The 22,123-nt window shown below is 41.8% G+C and overlaps 1 protein-coding gene across 1 annotated transcript in view; it reads left to right on the top strand.

Moving 5' to 3' along the window:
* Positions 1 to 10,632: 10,632 nt before the first annotated feature.
* Positions 10,633 to 22,123, top strand: part of LOC142296173 (uncharacterized) — a 35,476-nt gene continuing 23,985 nt past the window's right edge. The window contains exon 1 of the mRNA XM_075339455.1: positions 10,633 to 10,743. The gene's annotated coding sequence lies outside the window, so the exon portion shown is untranslated. The remainder of the gene's footprint in view (positions 10,744 to 22,123) is intronic.

The following is a 22,123-nucleotide window of genomic DNA, read 5'->3' as shown; positions in this document are numbered from 1 at the left end:
CTTCGCCGACAATCATTACTGGTTGGTAACACTGTTAGACCCACGCTAAAAGGAGAACTTTATGTCTCTTATTCCCGAGGCGGAGAGGTCAGGCAAAATGCAGCAGTTCCAGAAGTCCATAGTCACGGAAGTAGGCAAAGCATTCCCCTCACAAAACGCTAGCGGCATAGGTCATGAATCAGTGGACAACCGAGGCGTACAGCCGAGAGAGGCACAAGTCCAATCCGCCAGAGGTAGGGGAACAGTCTTTAAGATGTGGGACAGTTTTCTCAGCCCCTCACGTACCACAGCCCCTGAGGTGCGGGGTAGTGCCACAAGAAATCCTAAGTTTGCCCAGATGCTGAAGGAGTACCTTGCAGATCGAACAACTGTACTCCGACATTCCTCTGTGCCTTACAATTATTGGGTATCCAAGCTGGACACGTGGCATGAATTGGCTCTCTACGCCTTGGAAGTCCTGGCCTGCCCTGCTGCTAGCGTTTTGTCAGAGCGTGTTTTTAGTGCCGCAGGTGGAATCATTACAGATAAATGCACCCGCCTGTCAACTGAAAATGCTGACAGGCTGACTCTGATCAAGATGAACAAGGGTTGGATTGGGCCAGACTTCACCACACCACCAGCAAATGAGAGCGAAATTTAAAGTTTGCCATGTACCTCCACTCACCCATGGGTACACACTTCTGGACTTTGGATAATCGCTGGACTGCTCCTCCTTCTCCTCATGCGCCACCATGATGATGACCGTTACAAATTGCAATACTTAGGCCTTTGTTTCAGGTATACCCCCAGTGGTAAATTTTTTCGCCCATTCTTTGCAGAATGGACATTACAACGACAGGAGACCCGCTCCTTTGCAATGGGAACAATGTTTTGAGGCCCTCATGCACGTCTCTACCCAGGGACAACGTGGAGCCTCCCAATTTTTGGCTGCCCTGCCTAAGGGCTATACTACAATAGACCCACTTCCTTCCAATGGGCACTTCAGGTTTACAGGCCCTCATGCACGTCTCTATCCAGGGACAACGTGGAGCCTCCCAATTTTTGGCTGCCCTGCCTAAGGGCTATACTACAATAGACCCACTTCCTTACAATGGGCACTTCATGTTTACAGGCCATCATGCACGTCTCTATCCAGGGACAATATGGAGCCTGACGCTGCCACCGACTGCCACACACATGCTGTTTTTAAATGCAAGCACAGACGCAATAAGAACCTAACTGGTTTTTCGGAGCGACAATTACTGAGAAGTCTGACACTATCAGACACTGCTGACTGACGTGTATTATACACTAGACTTGTGCGTTATATAATAGTTTGTGCAAAACGCGCACCTGTACCCTGCCACCGACTGCCACACACGTGCTGTTTTTAAATGCAAGCACGGACGCAATAAGAACCTAACTGGTTTTTAGGAGCGACAATTAATGAGAAGTCTGACACTATCAGACACTGCTGACTGACGTGTATTATACACTAGACTTGTGCGTTATATAATAGTTTGTGCAAAACGCGCACCTGTACGCTGCCACTGACTGCCACACACGTGCTGTTTTTAAATGCAAGCACGGACGCAATAAGAACCTAACTGGTTTTTAGGAGCGACAATTACTGAGAAGTCTGACACTATCAGACACTGCTGACTGACGTGTATTATACACTAGACTTGTGCGTTATATAATAGTTTGTGCAAAACGCGCACCTGTACCCTGCCACCGACTGCCACACACGTGCTGTTTTTAAATGCAAGCACGGACGCAATAAGAACCTAACTGGTTTTTCGGAGCGACAATTACTGAGAAGTCTGACACTATCAGACACTGCTGACTGACGTGTATTATACACTAGACTTGTGCGTTATATAATAGTTTGTGCAAAACGCGCACTTGTACGCTGCCACTGACTGCCACACACGTGCTGTTTTTAAATGCAAGCACGGACGCAATAAGAACCTAACTGGTTTTTAGGAGCGACAATTACTGAGAAGTCTGACACTATCTGGACTGTTTTACACTGTGTACACCAGCCCCAGATATGATGAAGGCTGGTATACGGTCACCACTACCCTGCCTGCCTGCCTGTATACTGCTACAATAGTCCTGACAAGGACTCTTCTGGTCACTAGCCTGTATTCCGACCTGGCTATACCCTGCCTGTATATAGCAACAATAGTCCTGAGAAGGACTCTGCTACTGTACTCCGACCTGGCTATACCCTGCCTGCCTGTATACAACTAGAATAGTCCTGAGAAGGACTTCTGGTCACACTGTTTGCAGCCCTGCTCCGGAACTAACTATAAAGGGCCGCAAAGCTTTCCCTGAATCAGCGACACTCTCCCTGCACTGACTGTCTGGATAGTTGTGAGCAGAGCACAGCGCGCCGGCCGATATAAAGGCTCGGTGACGCTGTGCAGGCCGGCCAATCACTGCAATTCCACAACTAACAGGGCTGTGGCATTGCAGTGGTCTGCCAGCCAATCCCTGCATGAGGGCTGGCTCTCAAAAGAGCGCCAACATGCAGAAATGAAGACCACGAGTACAGCACGAGTATCGCGAGATTACTCGGTCCCCGCCGAGCAGCCCGAGTACAGCGATACTCGTGCGAGTACCGAGTAGTGACAAGCATGCTCGCTCATCACTAGTCACGAACTTAAATCTCCTACAAACCACCACAACTCCGGCCGTGGATCTCTCCACCGAAGTCCCTGCGTGTAGCGCCAACCCCCTTTCAGAGCGACGTGACCCTCGGGTCCGTGGAGAGCTCGAGCCACCCACCGACGAGCACGGATCCGAGTGGCTCGGCAGCTGTGGCCGAGCCCCGGGGCGGTTCATGTGCACACAAGGTATTTTAAACTAAAGCAACACCGCTATGTTTCTCATGCAGAAGATGCTGAAAACCGTGGCATTTTTTTTCCTAGACCATCTTCTGTGTAGTTTTACAGTCATTTCCTGGATATTTTTTCAAAGGTTTTGACCATCTTTGGTTTTTCTTTTAGTGTTTTCTCATTGTTTTTGTCACATATTCTTTACTGCACTAAAAGCGATGGTTAACACAACAAAAGCCGTCTGGACATCTCCTGAGCCTTCCCATTGATCTGCATTGTAACTTACAGAGCATCTTCCGAGTGGAAAACACCAGAAGAATGGAGCGGTCACTTCTTATAACCACTTGGTGGTTTTAGAAACCTGAAGTGGTTAAAAAAATGCTGACAAGTGTGAACCTGTGCACAGTGAGTAGATGCAGATGGTCATTCATTTGAGTATTTTTCATACTGGTTTCCTCGGTGGAATCTGCCCCCAAAAATGTCATTGCACATTCCCTAAGTGGTATGTGTTCAAAATTATCACCAGTGAAAACTACAGCTTCCCTGATCACCTACAGTATCTGTAGAATAGGTCATCAATATTAGTTCAGGGGAATCTGATTTTGTTTCCCTGCACATCAGCTATATGACCGCAGCATTATATTTGAGAGCAGCATCCTCTTCATTATCTGAGACCCAGCTCTGTAGCGAAAATTGCGGCTTCACCAGGTCCTGTAACTAAGAGAAATAAATAGGACTGAGCTGTAATACTGGATGCAGCCGTGACTACATGTTATACGTAATAAAGTAATTGTTCAGCTCACCACTCACCACAGTTCATCATCACGGGCATGCCGGCGGGCGGGCGCTCAGCTGAGCGCTGTCACTTGTCGGCGGCCGGGCATGCCGGCGGGCGGGCGCTCAGCTGAGCGCTGTGACTTGCCGGCGGCCGGGCATGCTGGCGGCCAGTCGTTCAGCTGAGCGCTGTCGCTTGCCGACGGCCGGGCGTTCAGCTGAACGTTCGGCCACCGCGAGCCAAAATAAAGTTTGATTTAAAAAAAAAAAAAGGAGCATGCGCAGTGAAATCCAGAGGATTCCGCTGCTCAAAACAACGTTACATGCTGCGTTCCTCCCGCTGGGCGGAAGCAACGGAGCATCACCCAGCGGAAGCAACGCAGCTCCTTTTGGTACAATCCGTCACCCATACAAGTCTATGGGAAACAGCGGAATCCGTTAACGGATTCCGCTGTTTTCCAAAAGGGCGGATTGTAACGGAAGGAAATAAACGCAAGTGTGAAAGTACCCTAAAACATGGATACATGTGCAGTTATGCCTTACACGTTTCGGAGAGACAAAAAAAGCTCTTTATTCATAGGCAACATTTTGGATTTTTTTTCTCCCCTCCTCCCCTTCGTTGGATTGAATTTACATGTTAAATGGTCGTATTACACAACCTACAAGTGCACAAAGATATTACACATTCACCGTGCGACAAGTGGGCCTGTGCACCTCCAAATGCCAGGGTTGAATTTTAGTCCCAGTCCAGCCATGCTCAAAACTCACTGAGTGTCAGGACTACATTTGATGTTGTTCACATAGAAGAGTCGGACACTCCACATGATGCTGCCTTTGAGTTACACAGACAGGCTCCGGGTTGACCAGCTGTGCTCTTGTTAGCAATTGGGCTTGCATGAGTTAATTTCTGCTAGCCTGTGGATTGCTGCTTGAGTCACATGTCGCAGGAGTCCTATTACAGTCGCCTCCAACCTTTTTAAGATGGTGGAGCCTGGTATCTTATGTTGATGATAGCTTTATGCGATTCTGGTTCTTGTGCTTTGTTGTCCAATTGCTGTTGAATTTCTGTGTGCTGTTCGGTATGTTGTGGAAATACTCTTGTTGTCTGATTATTTCATCCCTTCCTTTAGTTTCATTTTGATCACGTATTGTTTACACCTCCATTAGTGATTGCTGTGAGTTTGAGTTTTCGTTTCCCCTCCGTTTGTTTTTTTGTGTGTGAGAATAACCACTCCTGTCACGGTCCTCTCCTGGGTGGAGGGAGGGGGCCTCTAGACCAGGAGCTAGGGCAAGGAAGGCGGTCCAAACATCGTCACATTCAGACGTACATTTGGGTTCAGGGTCAGCTAGGATTCCCCTAGCCTGGAGGCCAGTTTAGGCTCCCCTTTCCCTAGTGATGCCGTCACACCCTGTGACAGTCCACTCCTGGATAATTTGGATAAATTTCTAGATATAGATATCAATGACATAAACATGAGTACTTTAGTCCTGAAGTGGTTTGGCTTCTTTTCTATGTTTATAGGTTGTTTGTTTGGTAGTGACATGAAATGAATATAGGAAGCCTGGAGGATATATGGGTAGAGTATTACATTTTCGAAGTATTTCTGAGTGAATGAAAATAAATGCCTAAACCAATATAGTAGAGTCAGTCAAACCTGCCTTGGGCTTTAACACATTCACTGAGACACCATGGCAGTATTTTATGCCATGTTAGTATTATTGTGTACTCTTTTCTATAAACTATATACAGGGCTGGGTTCACATTGTCATTAAAATTGTGTATGGTCTAATAGTGCAAAATATAACTTTTGTATGCCACACTAGATTGTTTTCATTATTCAGTAAGGCAGATAAAAGTTACAACTGATGATGACAGCCTGTAGATCTAGAATTATGTTATTCTGTATTCTAGTGGAAATGTTTACTCCTTTTTGTGAAATGTCAGTTCTCCCGAATGAATGCAGATCATTGTTCTACGTCTTGACTCAAGAATCCAGTTATTGCTGGTGAGAACCTGTGCATTTGATTTTATATAAATAACTTATGAGGAAAATGCAAAACGCTCTGAAAATATGCCAATATCAGGTGCCTAGTGCCAACACTGAGATTTATATATTTCATATGCATCTATCTTGTGACCTATGCTGAGCAAAGATGAAAATTGGATTGGTTGTTAATGGGTTAAGGTGTGTGTGAGATACAGAAACAGCAAAGGTAGTGTTTGGCTGCTTCTATGTATTTTCCATTTACTACAGGTGAATTCAGGATGATGCCCGCACAGCTCCCCCATATGCAGTATAATGTTACCACAGCTCCCGATATAGAGTATGATATTTCCACAGCTTGCAGGCTGATAGCCCCATAGTTCCCCTTTATGCAGTATGATGTTACTACAGCTCCCTATATAGAGCATTATATTTCCACAGCTCGCATATGTGCAAGATGATGGCCCCACAGTTCCCCCATATAAAAGGTGTTGGCCCTAACAGTTCTCCTTTAGGGAGAATGAAGACCCTACAACTCCCTATGTACAGTATGATGTTCCCCACAACTCCCCTATATGCAGTATGTGAGTCCCAGATTCTCCCTTTATGCAGTATAATCCCACCCACAGCTCCCTTTATGCAATGTGGGGGCCCAACAGCTCTCCTATGCACAGTATAATGGTCCCACAACTCTCTTACATACAGTATGTTGGGCACCACAGCTCCCTATATACAATATGATGTCCACAACTCCCCTATATATAGTATGGGGCCCTCACAAGTAATACCTGATAAAATAATAAAAATACCTCACTGCTTTCCCCCACCGGGTTATGCAGCTTGTGGTCTGTGGTTCAGTGTGACAGACGAGGTCTAGTGATGTTGGCGAGATGATCTCGCCTAGTGTCCTTCTTGCCATCCACTCTCTCCTCTGCTATTGCATTCAACAGTGTCTGCATCCTCTGGATGTAGATAACATTGAAATGTGGATGAAAGCAGCAACATCGCAGGCTCTTAGCTCAGCACTGGATTCTCCTGGATTTAAGAGCCTATTAGGCTACTTTCACACATCCGGCTTGAGCCCTGCGGCTCAATCCGGCTGTGCAAGCTATGCAACGGATGCGGTGAAAACACCGCATCCTTTGCATAAGTTTTTCCCATGCGGCCCGCCCGGTTTTTACCGCTTGCGGCATGCTACCGAGCATGCGCAGTGGCAAAAACCGCATGCGGCGGCCGGATGCGGTATTTGCCGCATCGCGCCGCATCCGGCCGCCATAGGCATGCATTGAGAGATGCGCCGCCTCGGCCAAATGCGGCGCGATGCGGTTTTTTTTGCTGCACGAAAAAACGTGCCAGGCAACGTTCCATCCGGCCGCCGCATCGGCTAAATCTGCCGCATGCGGCAAAAACCGGATGGAACGCAAGGCCATGCGGCACAATGCGGCACTAATTAAAGTCTATGCAGGAAAATCGCAACCGGCAGCAAAAAAAACCGGTTGCGATTTTCCTGCAAAGTGCCGGATTGTGCCGCAGAAGAAAAACCGGAGGTGTGAAAGTACCCTTAGTGGCCACAAGGCCTGCTGCTATGGACGTCCCTAAAGGAGATCCCAAGGTCCACAGGAGGATTCTCCAGCTTTCCCGTGGGCTAGTCCGTCCCTGTACATAACAAGTGGATTTATAGATAGGATCTTACATGACACTATGAGCACTTACAGGCGCTGTATGTTCTAATTTTACTTTGGTGTTACATTCTATAGAGATATATTCAGAGACATCCCAGTAATTCTAACCATTTGTCTTTCAACAACATAAATTAGAAAAAAGACACAAATATTTTGTACAAAATGTAACAATGTAGTTGGTTTCAGCTTAAAACACGACTGGTGGTATTACAGGCATGTTATTTTTGCACACATAATTTAGGTGCCTGTCCATTGACATGCTGTTTATCAAAGTGCTCGTCCAATTATTAATTTACACCATATTTAAAAAATCAACGGGGGAATTTTGGAATTTTTCAACAAATGAATTGTGATCATTGTTTTTTGTACTACATGATGTTATAAATAAGGAAAACAGTAGCAAGGTCTTTTGTGCTTCTAAATTGTCCTATATGTTTGGCAGACTCCTTGGGCCATGTTAAAAAACAGTCAGAATTACAAGTTAGTTACAAAGGAATTCCGTGTTTTCTAAATCACAGTTTTTAAATAGGGTGTGCCACCTCTCCTGACATACCGGCTTTAATAAATCATTTTATTCCCCATAAAATTACAATTCTAGAGCAACTTTTATTAGAACACAGCATTGGTCTATTCCTGTGGTGTTCCTTCTGGTAGTGTATGACTAAAATTATTTTTAGTGTCTTCCCCTTGTCTGTAGGTTGTGTCACCACATAGCCCAATGCCTAAACATAAATATTCATTTAGTATGATATGTAGTGCTGGTAAGTGTATATTCAACCCTGGTAAGTTTATATTCAAGTGTAGTTTAATTTAAGCCTTATTTCCTTCTTTTTTTATTATGGGAAGTTATTGATCTAAAAACTCCATGAATTAAGGCTTTATAAACCAGCCATACCCATCCTAGGTCAGTCAGTGAAGGAGTTTCTTAAAAAAAAAGTTAAGAATATTTTCTGACACTAAAACTTGATCTTTAAGGAATAACCCTTTAAAGGGAACCTGTCATCAGAAATTTTGCTTTAAACCTAAAAGTGTCCCCCTCTGCAACTCCTGGGCTGCATTCTAGCAAGGTTCCTGTACTTTTTGTGGCCCCTTTTAAACCAAATTAAATACTTTATAAACTTGTACCTTTTGCTATGTAAATTTTGTAAATCGTCCATGGGGGCGGGCTCTCTGCTGACCTTTGCTGTTCCTCCAGCAGATTTACGCCGCCCCCCAACGCTGAATTTCATATCTCAGGACGCCGGCCCTGGGCGCCCGTGGTCCCGCGCATGCACTGTGCGACTGTAGCGGGACTGTGCACTGTGTGCACGTGTGACCGCTGGTGATGTTTTGCTATGTTATGGGCGGCGCTGTGAGTGTCATCAGCAAGTGCCGCCCATAAACTCGTGACCGCACTTTCCCCTCTTCCTCCAGCGTTCTGCGCAAGTGCTTGCTGGCCAGATGACCCGACGTCACCTCTTTCCCATCTTGCCCTGCTGCAGGGTAAGATGCGAAGGAGGTGACGTCGGGTCATTTGGCCGGCGAGCGCTTGCGCAGAACGCTGGAGGCAGTGGGGGAAAGCACGTCCACGAGATTATGGGCGGGCACTTGCGATGCAATCACAGTGCCGCCCATAATCTCGTGCTTGTGACACACGTCACCAGCGATCCTGGCGTGGGCGGCACCTCGGGCGCAGTGGGCGGTGTCCTGATGGATGAAATGGAGCGTGGGGGGACGGCGTCAATGTGCTGGAGGAACAGCAACGGTCACCAGAGAGCTCGCCCCCATGGACGATTTACAGAATTTACATAGCAAAAGGTACAAGTTTATAAAGTATTTAATTTGGTTTCAAAGGGGCCACAAAAAGTACAGGAACATTGCTAGAATGCAGCCCAGGAGCTGCAGAGGGTGAAACTTTTAGGTTTCAAGCTAAATTTCTGATGATAGGTTCCCTTTAAAGGGAATCTGTCAGGTGACTTTGTAGTACAATACTAATGTTATATTTAAATAGGGCTTAAGGAGACCTTTGAGGATCAGAAAGTTTTATTCTTCTACCCTATCCTGTTATCTTGCTGTAAGCTCTATATAATTCAAGTGTATGTAAATACAATTTACATATTCACTGCTCCCCCCCACCCACGTCCCAGTGACTACCTGGTAGGAAATGGTAGTCACATTTCTGGTGACTACCTCTTGAAGCTCATCAACAGAATGCCAAGAGTGTGCAAAGCAGTAATCAAAGCAAAAGGTGGCTACTATGAAGAATTTAGAATATAAGACATATTTTCAGTTGTTTCACACTTTTTTGTTAAGTATTTAATTCCACATGTGGTAATTCATAGTTTTGATGCCTTCAATGTGAATCTACAATTTTCAGAGTCATGAAAATAAAGAAAACTCTTTGAATGAGAAGGTGTGTCCAAACTTTTAGTCTGTACTGTAGGCTTGACAAGTTACTAAGTCACACTGACTTCTACAGAGCTTGCAACAAGATAACAGGATAATGTAGAGCAATAAAACTTACTCTCCTTTAAATCTAATTAAATATAACATTAGTATTGTACTACAAAATCATCTGATGGATTCCTTTTAAGCAAAATACAAGTAACAAGATCTCTTTAAGAATGTCAAAATTCATACAGGAAACAGGGCAGTCGAATATTGCGTACTAGTGATGTCTATTCCATAGTGAGTTACTTGAATGTAAATAATTCATTCAGAATTAGGGATCAATGTTTTTATGTACCATTTTTACTCAAGACATGCTATTCTTCAGGCATTTTCCTATCCTACAGCTAGCGGCTTATGCTGTGAAATAAAGCAGAGCCACCAATCTCAGTGACATGAGGGCTGCAGATAGCAGACATTGGAAGCAACAGCGTAAACTCCGCGCTGGACTCAGGGAGGGCGAGTCGAGCACAGTTTATTTTTTTTAAAGCTGGGGGACAGGGATTTTCTGAAACATTAATCTCCCTGTAAAATATTTGATGCTCTTACTCAAAAATATGAAATAAAGTTGTATTAACGAGGATGACAAAGGGCCGAATTTAGATTTTTCGGGACCAGAATCTCCTCCGTGTAACACCCTGGTTAAAGGCATGACATTAATGCACTAGCAAAGCCATATTAGTTGTTGCCAAACCCAGTCCTATATTAAGAAACCTTCAGAAGGTAATTTTGTAGGCTGATCGGTACACTCAGTTTTCAGATTAAGGGAGAGGTGCATCTCATTGGTGACTCCTCGGTAACGTTTCTAGTTTCGCTGTGAACATCTCTGCCTTTGCATGTGTTACTGATGTAATTTACTAAGGACCTGCTTCATATTTTCTCTGCCCTTCCCTTTCTGTCACAAAGTTGTATCCGCCCAGCATACTTCAGCTTGCAATACTTGTTTGGCTTCTTTAAACTACAGTACCATTGGTGACAAGTGACAAGAGCTCATTTCCCTTGTGTCTGGATCTCCTGGATCTCCAGAGACTTCACCGTGGGCATCTGGTAAAGGTAAATATACAGACACCTATGTTCACAAATTAATGTGTTTGATCTAATTTATTGAATCTCAAGTAATTATTGTGAGTTGGAAAAGGCAATCGCAGCTTTATTATTTGGATATATTATGGAATATTATGTATGAAAGTTCTAGAAGTATATTTTTAACCACTGGATCTGGTTGGGTGCTCTGCGGTCAACAGTCCTATGAGATGTTACCTCCAATTCACCTAAAAAATGCACTTTATATCCTTAGAAGTAGGGTGTGTGCGCACTGTGTCATTTTGATGAGATTTCAGAGATGCAACTGAGTGGAAACTCAATGTTTTTGAGGTATTTGAGATTTAGAGGAGGATTTGGAGATTTTCCACTTGGTTTTTACTCCAAAAATTCTTCGAAAAACTAGGCGTTATATGGAGTATTAGAATATGCGTTTGAGCATTAGGATAGCTATTAGCTGACCATACTTCTTAAAGAACTTGCTGGAGGTGCGTCATATAAGAAATCCAATCCATCTCTACTTTCCTGGATGAGGATAGCATGATTTTTTTTCCATTTGTGTATTGCTGTAATAATATAATTATTTTATTTCTAGAATTTTAGTGTAGAGCCTATGGAAATTGTAAATTGAATGTCACTTTTCCTCTGTGTTTTGCTCCATGGATCTGCTTAGGCTATACTATGCATCTGCTGCAAATCCTAATACGTAAAGTGCCTGACTGCCACCCTAGAAGCAGCCAGCATCTATCTATGAGTGACTCTAAATTACTGAGATAATTAATGAACTTCATGGCTCACTGTTGCTGGTAGATAATTATATAAAAAAAAGGTGTTCATTATATTGGCAAGCAAGAAACCCATATACCTGGACCCTTTTCAGTCTTTCTTCTTTCCCATTCCAGATCACATATATAAAGATAATTGAAAGTCTAGAAATCTAAACTCTATATCACTCCTCCCGTCATAATTTCTGTGAGACTATTAAAATACACTGAAAAGGACATGAATCCAAGAAAACATCACAAAAAAGCAGCTCTACTTACCAATACCTGGTCACGATACTAATGTGCTGCAGGTTGCGGCATCCTGCAGTACATTCGTATCGGGACCATAAATTGCACAGTAAGTATGGCTGCTTGTTTTCTGTGACAATTAGCATTGACCTTCACTAATGCATACAGTAGTAAAAGTTCCAAAATTATTTACTGATTTCTTTAATACTTTATCTTTAGAGGAGCCAGAGCTCAGTGATTCTTTTACAGAGCTCCAAATTACACTATATATATCATTTTGACTGCCTATAGCCAGGAGTGGACATATCATTTGTGCAACCTGTGCACAAGAGGTAAGAGGACAACTAAGACCTCCAAAACAGGTGGAATTGTCCATTATGAGGAGCTATTGGATTGCAAGGGGCCCATATATTGTTTTTGCTCTGTCTGTGCCATCGGCAGCACTAGGAGCTGCTTTGAAGATTGCGCCCTCAACCCGAAACTCAATACTTAATCAATATGCAGTAAACTGCTACACTCCCATTAGTGATGACATCATTTATCTAGGACTTTCTAATTTAATTATGGTCACTTATAGGATTGGACCTTTGTATCAGAAAAATGGATCTGTAAGGTCAGCCTGTTTCATACTTTATTTAATTGATATGAATACAGGACATCCAAACAGCCCCTCCCCCCTCCAGGAAAGGGTATTTTACATTTAGGATGTTGCTTTCTCAGACACAGATTTACTTCTATAGCAAGAGATATGCAAGGAAGCAGTTATCTGGAATCCACTGTAACAAATTGAGTGGCACAGTGGCTCAGTGGTTAGCACTGCAGTATTTCAGAGCTGGGGTCCTGGGTTCAAATCCCACCAAGGACATTATCTGCAAGAAGTTTGTATGTTCTCCCCGTGTTTGCATGTGTTTCTTCATTTTCCTCCCACACTCCAAACACATACTGATAGGGGATTCAGATTGTGAACCCTAATGGGGATAGTATTGCTGATGTATGTAAAGTGCTGTGGAATTAATGGCGCTATTTAAGTGACTAAATATTATTATTAATAGATACTTCTGGCTTTATTTTGGCTATGCACCCTGTTTTGGAGTCCTACAGAGGCCATGTTAGATCATATACTGATCATAGTTGCCTTTTTGCAATAAGAATGAATGTAACATATAGGGTATCAGATATAAGTTGATAAGAGTTATTGTTGGATATTTTTGCTGCTGACGGTTTCCTTTGTTAAAATATTGCTTCGGCTGAATTACATAAATGCTTCCCATCAATATAAGCCATTATTAGTGCAAAGGTCAGTATAGAAATTGACAGAAATCGATTTTGTCCTACTTGTCACTTGATCCTATGGCATTGTCACCCTAGTTGTCAACCTTCATAAACCATTATGAATGACATGTTTTCGCCAGAAAACGGGATCTAAAATGTATGACCAGCTTACTCGGTTGAATGCCCATTCCAGTTATTGCATTCAATATTGTACTGTCATTTCCTTGGATGCCTTCAGAGAAAAGTTCTCAGCATAGCAGGATTTATTGCAATACAGTAAATAACACAGAGAGAATCAAATATAGCAAGAAATATGTCAACCGCCATCCTCTGAAGCTGTGGAGCTGCCTCTGCATGCAGCACCGAAGAGCATACAGTTCAGGTCTGCAGTGCAAACATGCTTGTGGCCCGAACTATCAATCAATCAGGAGTGCACTGTCCCCTGGCAAGCAGGAAGTCGGAAGGAAGGGGAACAGTGCGCTCCGGAAGATATATGATGAGACAACCTCTTTTAGATCGGGTATATATGCCATAAGAATGTTATTGATGGCAGTCTAATAGCTGGGATCTCACAGACTCTGTCTAAAAAGTCAATAGTGGCTCAGAATAAAAGTAAGGTGCCCATACAAGCATATGGGCACCATATCTCCTTATATTTGTGATTTCCTATGTAGGCATGAAGAAAAAACTTCTGGCAGCTTCATTGGGACTCTAACTGTATCAAGTACTTTTTACCTTATGGAGGCCTGGTGTTTCCATTTTTGGGAAGTCGTACTGATTCCAAGCTCATGACCATGAGCCCAAATTGCACTCATCTGTCTGTGTCTGTATCTCTTATGCCATTTTTATATGCAGTAAAGTAAGTCCGGCACTCACATGAATTACTTTCCTTTTCTTTATTTTATTCCATGTTTTCGTACATAATAGTCACAAATATGACACGTTTCGAGTTGTATCCTGAAGCCTTTCACAAACAGTTTAATGTTTGTGAGAGGCTTGAGAATGCAAGCCGAAACGCATCAATATTTGTGACTATTATCTATGAAAACATTAAATAAAAGAAAGAAAAGGAAAGTAATTCATGTGAGTTCCGATCTTACTTTACTACAGATATTAGGGGATGCCACCCTAAGATACAAGCGCCTGAACAATTTGCAATGCAATTTTTATGTGTGATGGGTAAAAAGAGTCTTTAAGGAAGTTCTCCAACTAAATATTTCAAGAATTATCTGATTTAACATACACTGAACTAAGGAATAATATCGCTAGACTGCAGTTTGGGTATATACTGCCTAACAACCTTAGTTTTTAAGAAGGTGTCAGGCAATAAATATTGATCTTTTGGTAGAGACGTTACGTTAGAGGCATTGTTCTGGTTTACCCCTTTTAACCAAATACACAATATATGCAAACTGGCAGCAATGTGAAGACACCATGTTAGGTGTGGCTGATGCAAGTATGCCTGATATGTCCGGGATGCCATACATAAAATATGTGTCATAATTTGGAAACTGATGAGTTAGTCCTCAAGAATGTGATCAATGCAGAGACAAGGGGGAGTGAAAAGTGAGAATGCTTGTGTGACACTGGAGAAACATTGTAAGGATTGATTAATGATTCCAGATAACGGAATTGAAGGTCAGGAATGTTGTCAGGTGAGTCCATGGCAAAATATCCATCCGAGAAGATCTGTATATAAAAAAGGGTTAAATGACTGCCATGTGAACTAATAACAGTACACATGGCTAAACTGCAAAACACCATATGGTGATGACACACTGTAAGATTACAATTACATGCAGAGTTGTGCAAAGGTTTTAGGCAGGTGTGAAAAAATGTTTTTACAGAAATAGAAGTCCTTATAGTCTATTTTTCTCAATGAATGAAATGCAAAGTGACTAAACAAAATAGAAATCTAAAGCAAATCAATATATGTTGTGACAGCTCTTTGTCTTCAAATCAGCATTAAAGCATCAATTCTACACAATTTTTGAAGACACTGGGAAGGAAGAATGTTCAAACATCTTGGAGCTCTTCAATGGTTGAATCCTTGAATCCTAGTCCTTGCGCAAATCCTTCTGTTTCCTTATGTAATCCCAGACAGATTTGATAAGGATGAGATGAAGGGTCTATGAGGCCATATCATTACTTCAAGGACGCCTTGGTTTTCTTAATGCTGAAGATTCTTCTTGATGACATTGGCTGTTTGTTTGGTGTCGTTGTCCTGGTGTAGAATATATTTGGAGCCCATCAGACGCCTCCCTGATGAATAAGTATCTGCCTGTATTTCTCAGCATTGATGACAACAAGAAATGGGCATCATTGAGGACCGTAGAGAAAGTTGTTGGCCAAATAAATGTGCAGAAGATGGAACAAAAAATTGTGCGTTCTTCAAATCAGATGTCCAGCAGTACCATAAACTCAGAACAATTCTCATCCAGTGGGACCTAGCTAGACCCACCCACTGTTTGGAGAAGTCTAGAAGTGGTCTTCATGGAAGAATCGTGGGCACAAAGCCATACTTCTGACATGGAAACAAGGCTAAATGACACAACTATGCAGAAAAATAAAGGATGTGCTACAGATAAATGGCGGCAGGTAGCGGGCACTGCTTTCATGTGCTTAAAGTCTATAGCCAAAGAAGTAGATGCATTAATGCTGTTTGCAGACAACGTGTGGTCACACCATACATTGAATGGATTTACATTTCTATTTTGTTCATTCACTTTGAACTTTGTTAACTCATGAAAATAAACTTTCAACAATGTCATTTTTTTAAAGCATTCTCACTCGCATTTTTTCCTGTCTAAATCTTTTGCACAGTACTGTAACTGTTGGAATTAAAATGGAGTAAGCCTGCTATTATGGAAAAACAACACATAACCAAATCTTTTGCATGACATATACCCATGCCATCGAGCCGACCATATTGACTTATAATAGGTGATATGTTATATATAAAAAGTACTGCACGATGTTGCACTACTTTTCCCATCAAATGCATATTCTTCATCACAATCTCAAAATGAGCCTCAGATAGAAAGCCTATTTAATAAAGTTAAAGTGGACCTCTCACTGGCCATAAATGTTATTTCCCCTCATGAGATTGACATTGTTGTTTTTTTGTTCCTTCACGTCTCCGTTCCTGATATATGTTCCTTACTTCACTGTATATACAGTCTATTTAGCCGAGGGGATGTGATCCTCAACTCTTCTCTGTGGGAGTCTTGTTGAGGTTCACACCCTGTTGGCTAAAAATACTAGATTTATATAGAAAGGAAGAGAGGGCCATAATTCCAGAGTGGAAAGGTGCAGGATCAAAATAATAAATGCCAGTTTCAGGAGAACAGCACATTTACAAAGAGATATAGTATCTATTTATGGCAATTGACAAGTCCTCTTTTAGTAGATAATTTTGTTTGAATAACTCCTTTGTTAAATTATTAATCCAAAAATAAAGAATTTTTACCATATTCCTAATAAGGATTATGGATTGGGACTCTCTAATTGAGACCTTTAAGAAAATTTTGTTTGCATTTTTGGAAATTGCTAGCTTCAAAAATTTAAAGGGGTTGTCCACTACTTTTACATTGAAGGCTTATCCTCAGGATAAGTCACCAATGTCTGATCGGCCAGGGTACGATGCCCTGCACCTCTGCCAATCAGGTTTTCTCTATGCCAGCGGTGTCAGCTGGTGGCTGGATATGCTCAGTTCTGGAGCTGCCCTGCCTTCTAGCTGGGTACTGCACATCCGCCTACTATTGATTTAAAGGGAAGTCTGGTGTGCAGTACCCAACCGCGGCCACTATCATAGGATGAGGCAGCTCTGGAACTAACCATTTCCGGCTGCCTGCTGCCGCCGCTGGCATTGGGGACAGCTGATTGGCAGAGGTGCAGGGTGTCGGACCCTGGCCGATCAGACATTGATGACCTATCCTAAGGATAAGCCATGAATGTAAAAGTAGTGGACAAGCTATTTAAGGAATTTGGATAACAAACAGTGCAATTCTATGAATAAAGAAGAAAAAAGTCTTCATTTCCAATGGTTATCCAACACCCTATGAAAACTGGACAGAAAGCTAAGAGATATGTATATATATGACTTGTGGAAGATGGCATAACCTATAATCTCTCTTGGTCAATTGCTGATTAAGCTGTTGTGAAGCTGCTGGGCAGACACTGTAATTTTCTCTATTTTATATTAAAGGTGGTTATATAAAATGTAGTCCAGTTTGGCTGGTCCAGTCATTGAAACTGGATTAAACTCTTCCCTGTGCGACACTGTAATAGAAGCATTTCCATAGATGAGACCAGCATTGGAGAGATCTCCTTAGGAAATGATAACTGGTGCTTTTAAAATTCTTTCTCAGTAATGGGATTAGCTGTCTTCACTGAATATAATACCCATATAGTCAAAGATCAGTCCAGGAGGTGAAAGAAGCAAATTTCTGTAAATATATATATTACAAAGTTGCTTATTTCCATGTGTATAATTAATTTATGGAATAAAAATACTCTTTAAGCTGCATTTCACTATAGTTGATATAAACCTTTGAGATTTTTTTTTCTTTTTTCACCATTTCACTTTCTTGACAAATGGTAAGAAGAGTTTGTGGAGTTTAATGAGACGTCAGGGACCTCACACAATAAATAAATATCTAGTAAAACTGAAATGACAAGGAAGGAGTGGGCGCAGATGGTGTCTTATCCGATGGTAACAGAATTAAATTAGATGCACTAACCTGGTACGGTTGTGTTACAGACACAACCACTACAACCATGTGTTGAGGACGACTGCTGCAGAACCCAGGAGGATAGCGTTAGAGGAGATGGAAGAAAAGGGTCAATCTGCGCTGCCAGAAGAAGATCACTGAAGATCAATGGAGATTAGGATATTTGATTTTATTGTTTGACGCGTTTCTGAGCCATATGACTCCTCCTTCTTCAGGAGAAAAATCAATAATGTACAATAAAATAAAATATCCTAATAACCATTGATCTTCAGTGATCTTCTTCTGGCAGCGCGGATTAACCCTTTTCTTCCATCTCCTCCAACAATCAATAAATATTGTATACTCATGGCCAAGTGACGGCCATTCCCAGCTCTGCCACTTGAGAATCCTCACAGTACACAGTGCGTGCAATGTGAGGATTCACAAATCTGCAGCCACATAGAATAACAGCAGACTGGATTTAGACTGGATGACCCCTTTAACTCAGCTTCTCCATAATGTTTTTATTGAATAAATTCAATACCCTTATCATACTCAGTACTGAAAAATAAATAAATAAATACATTAAAATGAGTAATTTTGCAATTTTCCACTAACGTTATATTAGAGCCATACTTCCTGCCCCTTCAGGAACTATTTTTAAGGGAACCTGTCACCAGATTTATCCATTATACTGCGGTCACCATTAGTAAGTCCTTATATACAGCATTCTAGAATACTGTATATAAGAGCCCAGGCTGCTCTATATAACATAAAAAACATATTTTATTATACCCACCTGCGATGCGATCGGGTCAGATTGGCGTCACTGGTCTCGGTCCAGCGCAGCCTCTCTTCCTTCCATCGCCATCCTCCTTCCCAGCGCCGTGTGGATGATGCGTATTACGTCATACACACAGAGACCGTCATTGCGCTCTTGTTCATGCGCACTATTCTCTGTCAAGCTCCAGGCAAAGAAAACTACTGTAATGCACAGACACAGCGAAAGTTCGGAGGATGGATGCGCACTGTGCATGATCGGGAGTCCCGGGACTTCCGATCATGCGCACTAAACTGCGCGCTAAACTGATGCTGGGTGTAAGTTTCCCAGCTTCAGTGAGGTATAGCGCGCATGATCGGAAGTGCTGAGGAATGGATCATGCACAGTGCGCATCCCTCCTCCGCCGGCCGCCATCAAGAGTGAGGTATGTTCGGCGTCGCTGCGTATTCATTAGCATATTAGTACGCCCACAGGGGCGTGCTACCATGCTATGTGGGCCGACTAGCCAAGGGAAATAATGCTCTTGCGACCTCATTAGCATATTAGCATATAATAAACGATCTTTAGAAATACTTTTTCTAAAGATCTTTTTATCTTTGCTATTGTATACTGGAACAGAGGCAGGAATTACTAATATACATCTAGAACTGCTCGTGGTTCTGGGTGCATATTGGACCTGAAAGGTTCCCTTTAAGGTTCATACTCAATGTTGAATGTTGAAGTTGCAAAAGTAAAGCATAAAACCTCTACTTTAAATAATTTATTATACCTTCTCTTCATTTAGCCAAAAATAGAAAATAAGGTTGACATTTAAGTTGAGACGTGTCTATTCCATTATTGCCTATAGGGATTATGTTATTATTGTGGAAATATATATACAGGAGTGAGTATGTCACACATCATCATTAGCTATCAAAAGAGAAATAGTACAAAAGTACAAATCCCTTAGTATTTAGTTAGCCATTAAAAGGTATCAACCACTGAGGACTCTCAGTTCTTTTAAACAATTTTTTTTATCTCTACTGGCTAACACGGTACAAAGATATATTTTATTAGTATTTGTAATGTAAACACACAGCAATAAAATCATAGGCCTGAAATACTCATAAATGTGATCCTCAATGACATCCAGCAATAAAACAGTTATTGTGTAGCAGTCTTAAACTAGATTCCCATAGAATCATGAGATCTTTAATAATACCCTGTCTTCCAAATATTTACTAAGCTTTAATCATCATATTACATTGCTATCCTCAATGGTTACAATGACTCTGTTCAGTCCAACCTTACACATTCACACTCATATAACAAAACTGCATGTATTGGCAATATATCTCACATAGAAAGCAAATTAAAGGATCCCAACTTTCATAGTGAAGTGTGACTCAACATCCAGAGTTCTCAATAACAAGGAGACTCTCCCTGAAGGAACTGTCGTAACATGTTGTACATTTGGTCCAATGCATCCATCCCATAAGGTAGTACCTGTCTCTCCGATCTAGTGACTCATACACTCCTGCATGTCACTGTAGTGCTCTAACCTTTATTCTATTGTCCTGTTGCTGGTGTTTTTACCTATGAATAATTGTACTCTTATATGTATCCATGGACCCCATAATCTCACACAGTGCATATAATCTGATTACAACTTTAAAGCATGTATCCATTTAGAAAACAATGAGGGCCCCAAACAGCAGGATCGGCACTGTTGCATATGCCTTTTCATGAATCAGTAATACCAGACGAGTGGTGTGCTCTTCTATGTGTGCCTCGCCAATTATCCTACTCCAGTCCCTGATATTCAGACACAAGGCTAGCACATTCATTACACTGTTGGTTCAGAGACAATTACAATTTAATTTCACTAATTTTTGATGATCAAAACTAATATGAAGCTTAAATTTGCTGATTTGCTCTAATTTTAAAGATCCAGAAGATGTTGTTATTACTTATGACACCTTTCATGCAGACTTATAGACAAATAGCATCCTGATTATTTCATCTTCATTGTTGCATTGTTAGTAGCTAGTCTATTACATCAATATTTAGTCTTTTGAGCCTTCAGTGTTCTATCATATTAGGGTGACCAATCAAAAAACGCCAACTCAACTCCAATGACATATTCTTGATTACAGTTGCATTACTTACTTTTAGAAATGCTCTCTGTGTAAGGTATACAGTTTTAGGATGTCTTAGTTTAGTTTCTTAGCATATTGACATGTTTCTATATGATTTTTTTAGATATGCCTTTTTCTTGCATTAAGAAAGCAGACAGATTTTGCTACATATGCAGAGAAGTCACTTTTGCGTCACAAAAGTGAAACTTGACAACCATGACGAGAAAAACCAACAACCTTTATTTCGGCTGCAGAATAGGAGATCAGGACAAGTTGGGCTCTGCACATACAATAGATGGGCATCACATCTTAAACAGTGGGTACATGGGAGGAGGCAATCTGTCTGGAGAGAGCCAAATGATCACATTACCAATTGCTATTTCTGCATGGTGTCCACATTAGGAAAGAAATTTCAAGGAACAAGAAATTGACTTTACAGTATCAAAATATTCCATCTGCAATACTCTCTGCACTACATGCAGAAGAAATGCTGGTTTCAAAAGCTCCAAAAACATTTTCGGTTGAGTCAAGTGAGGAAGAAGAGGGCGACTGGTGTCATGAAGCATATTACTCTCAAGACTGAAACTTTCTGTCAGCAACCTCAACTGAACCACACCTTATAAACAAAAAGTGAACTGATCGATCTTGTTAGAGATTGGGAACTGCCCAAGAGTAAGGCTGAGCCCTTAGGTTCCAGGCTACAGCAGTGGAATCTCCTAGTGGGTGATGTTCAGATTTCTTTGTTCCTCAACCGTGATAAAGATCTTGTCCAATACTTCTTCATGGAGGCCAATCTTGTGGCATGCAACAACATCAACAGTTTTATGGAAGCTCTGAAGATAAGTCATAATCCCGAGAAATGGAGGCTCTTCATCTATTTGTCCAAAAACAAGCCTAAAAGCCATCTTGCTTGGCAATGCACTACCTTCTAATCCAGTTGATAATGCAGCCCACATGGAAGGAACCTATGACAACATGAAACAGCTGTTGAGGTGTCTGATCTATGACCAACATTTGTGGCCCCTCTGTGGTGACTTAAAGGTGGTTGCCCTTTTACTTGGTCTCCAGGGTGGATAAATAATGTACTGCTGCTTTCTGTGTGAGTGGGATAGTCGTGCAAGAGAATATCACTACAATAAAAAAGACTGGCCTCTCTGACATTCACTTCAGCCAGGGAGTAAAAATGTCCTGCATCCAGAACTTGTTGACCCACATAAGATTTTTGTTCCCGCCATTGCATATTAAGGTGGGCCCATTGAATAACTTTGTAAAAGCAATGGATAAAAATGCAAATGCATTCAAGTATCTCATTGATAAATTTCCAAGGTTGAGTGAAGAAAAAATAAAGAAAGGTGTCTTTATTGGACCTCAGATTCATAAGCTTCAAGATTAGGGCAAGGAAAAGGCTGCATGGGTGGCATTCACATTTGTGCTGACTAATTCTTTGAGACGCTGAAGAGCAACTACTTATGAATAATTGGTGGAGAATCTCAAAAC

This window comes from Anomaloglossus baeobatrachus, chromosome 3 (genome assembly GCF_048569485.1).
Source record: "Anomaloglossus baeobatrachus isolate aAnoBae1 chromosome 3, aAnoBae1.hap1, whole genome shotgun sequence".
Lineage (NCBI taxonomy): Eukaryota > Metazoa > Chordata > Amphibia > Anura > Aromobatidae > Anomaloglossus > Anomaloglossus baeobatrachus.
Note: the sequence above shows the minus strand (reverse complement) of the source record. Positions and strands in the feature narration are given on the sequence as shown.